We start from the raw sequence: 3,553 nt of genomic DNA on the forward strand, positions 1-3,553 counted from the left end.
TGGACCTTCGCCAATTGTGAGGTTCAAGTGTTTGATATGTGTTCTGAGTTTTTCCAGATATTCTGGAGGGTCGTTGACAGTGTTCCGACCTGTGGCTCGCATCCCGAGAATCGAGGTTTTAAACTCAGCGCCGAAGTCCCACAAGTGAGGAAGCTGGGCTGCTCTCGGGTTCACCTCTGCAGGCTGGTGTATCGGTACAATATTGATGTTGTACCGGAATAGGAGGTTGTACCGGTACAACATCGGGCTTGTATCGGTACAACAGCAGATTTTTTGTCAACCCGAGGTTCGGGTTGCTGTCTGGCTAGTTTTGTACCAGTACACTTTCCCATGTACCGGTACACAATGCAGTTCGCAGACTGCATTTTCCTGAAGGGTGTTTTTGCAATTGTAGCTTATCTATAAAGCTACCCACACCCTTGGCTGTGCTCCCTGAGCTTGGAATAGCAGGAGATGAGGTAAGGGAGCCCTCCACTTCCTCTCTTTGATTTCCTCCCATTTTTCTTAGATTTTTAGAGAAATAATCACCTCGTTTTGCTTCTTTTGGTATTTTGGTGACCTACACACCATTGGAAAAGCTTTGGAAGGAAGATTGGGGCTTGCTTGTGGATTGATCTTCAACCCTAGTTGGTTTTGAGCCTTGTTAGAAGCATCTACAGAGGTTAGTTGCATACCTCTCCCCTCTAGATCATATTCTCATGATTTTTGAGATGAAACCCTAGATTTGAGGAATTAGGGTTTAACTTAGGGATTTTTGATTTAGGGTTTTTGGAGCTCACTTGTTTGGATTATAACCTTCATCTAGGTTGGATTGGAAGGGATCTAACTCTCTTTTGGGATTTGAGAAGGGCTTTTCACACTATAGGTGAGTTTTGTCCCTTTTCTTGAGATGGTTAAAGATTAAGCTTAGGGATATTCGTAATGTTCGTTTAACTCTCCTTTTACTACCTTAAGGGTGCTAGGAGAATAGTGGACAACTTCATTCGACGAAACGAAGGGTTCCTAGAGGATTTGGTGGGTTTGGCCTTACTAAAATGAGATAAAATTCTCATATGATGATCATACTTGTCGTAAAATAAAATTTCATGCATATTCATGCTAGCGGGAATATTTGTGAATTTTAGAATGCTTAATATGCACATGTTATGTATTATGTACATTGGGACCTCTATGTAGTAGAGAGCTATTCAGGTTGGAATTATGCATATGGTTAGCATTTTTATATTTGGTTTGGGATCATATTTCATTTAGTGAAAATGATAAGTACATTGTACTTTTCGACTTAGAACTCATACTTGGCATAGAAGTGAGCTAATGTCATAAAGTGGCATTGGGCTTGGCATATGTATGGACTTAGTGAGCTAATGTCATAAAGAAGCATTGAGCTTGCAATGTGCTTGGGACATAGTAAAACCTAGTGTCATAAAGAGGCATTAGTGTTGGAATAAGGTTTGAACATAATGAGATATAATGTCATAAAGGGGGCAGCGGACATAATGAACGGTTAAACCTTCACTTTGAGACATAGAACTAGACCGCTGGGTTGCTAGTGACTATTACCATGTTAGAGACATGATGATCAGGTTCTTGAGACGATGACTATACTTGCTTGCCATTTGTGCTCATTCGCACATGCTTGTAAGGGTCGCTCCCTATAAGCCGGCACTCCGGAGTTGGCCTACGCGACATATACTCGCCCGTGCGGGATTTAGAGCCTATTGGGTCACCGAGGGACAGTCACATTCCTAGTGAATGCTAGACTACTCGGAGCCATTAGGCGGCACAAGCCGGACTACACTCGTGTAGATCCTGATTGAGATTGGGCACTGAAAATAAACCATAATATGACAATTACTACTAGCTAGATTATAGTAGTTGGATTTATTGGACATGTAGTATACTTGTTAGTATTGCTTATTGCATTGTACTATACTTGTGGACCATGTTAGAGCATCCTAGTCATGTATTGGCATATTGGACCATGATAGAATAGATGTACACCATGTTGACATCATGTATATTTGTGGCATAGTAGATTAGTATTTCATTACATGCTCTTATATCTACAGTTTATTAATAACTTATCATATCTACCTTACTTTTGGGCCTAGTGGTACATGTGGCTAAGGTCAGTAATTGCCCACTGGAAACTATAAATTATAGTTCTCACACCCCCTGTTTGATGTCTTTCTTACAGAGCCTTCCATCCCAGGAGAGGCTAGGGACCGCCGCAAGGGTGTCGCTTCGAGCTAGCGAGCGAGGGGTCTTATTAGGTGGATCATTTTCTCTTTTTGTTTTAGTTGGAGAGAATGAGAGCTTTTTGTACCCTACATAGAGACTACCATTTTGGATATTGTATACTTGTATTTGAGACTTTACGATGTATTACCTTACTTTTTCCTTGGTGGTTTAGTTTCCTTATTTCTACTTGTTGATAGAATCTAGTTGCTTACTTGCTCTGATATCTCTAGATAATTGTTTATTTTTATTATTTAGATCGCTTTTGTTGTAGATGCCTTATATGTGCAAGCATATGGCGGTCTAGGCACGCGCCGGGCGGGCCTCAGCCGGGTCCCGGGGCGTGACAGGCAGGGCCGAGTGCATCTCCCGATCTGAGAGAGCAGTTGGCTGCCCTGACTGAGGCGACCAGGCAGCCGGGGGCACTGTTACAGAGGATGTGCGAGACATTTACTCAACCGCCGAGTACAGCGCCTAGAGTACCAAAGCAGTTAGCCCCGCCACCGACTACTCCCGTGGCCACACAAGCCCCAGCCGTACCCCCACCAGTGACAGTTCCTACGGCGGCTGTTACATTTTCTAGAGAGGCGTCGTAGATGTCCGAGGCAGAGCGGGAGTGGATAACAGAAAGACTCGCTCGTTTTCGTCGGTTTGATCCGCCGCGCTTTGATTGCAGTTGCACGGAGCCCTGGGTTGTAGAGGGCTGGGTGAGCACGATGGAGAAGTTATTTGAGGACTTGTTTATACCAGAGCGGGAGTAGGTACATCTGGGAGTACACTGTTTGGCCGGTAATACACACTCCTGGTGGAGGAGGATGAGGCAGACTAGAGGATTAGTTGCCCTGCAGATGAGGTGGGATGAGTTTTGTGGAATGCTGTACAGGGCTTATTTTCCAAACAGCGTGAAGCAAAAGCTCGAGGAGGATCTGAAGAAGCTACAACAGGGGGAGCAATCAGTTCAGGAGTACACTCGTGAGTTTACTCGGCTTCTAAATTGCGTGTCGCTTGTAGCCAGGGATGAAGCCCACAAGGTGTATTTGTATGAGGGGGGGCTTGAGGCTATAGATCTTCCGGTTGGTGCAGGCACAGAGGTTGAGAACCTTGGATGCGTCGATTAAGCAGGCATTGTGGGTGGAGAGAGGAGATGTATCGGTTAGTGAGCGGGCTCAGGTGCCGGGGCAGAGTCAGGATCGGAAGCGTCCGGTTCCAAATGTTGGAGGGCAGTCGAGGAACAGGCATCTGCTGAGGCCTCCACGATCACGCTTTTAGGGTCATAGGTCTTCAGGGCGACAGTATTCTGGGGGACCTCATCAGC

The sequence above is a fragment of the Ananas comosus genome, linkage group 9 (genome assembly GCF_001540865.1).
Source record: "Ananas comosus cultivar F153 linkage group 9, ASM154086v1, whole genome shotgun sequence".
NCBI classification, from domain to species: domain Eukaryota; kingdom Viridiplantae; phylum Streptophyta; class Magnoliopsida; order Poales; family Bromeliaceae; genus Ananas; species Ananas comosus.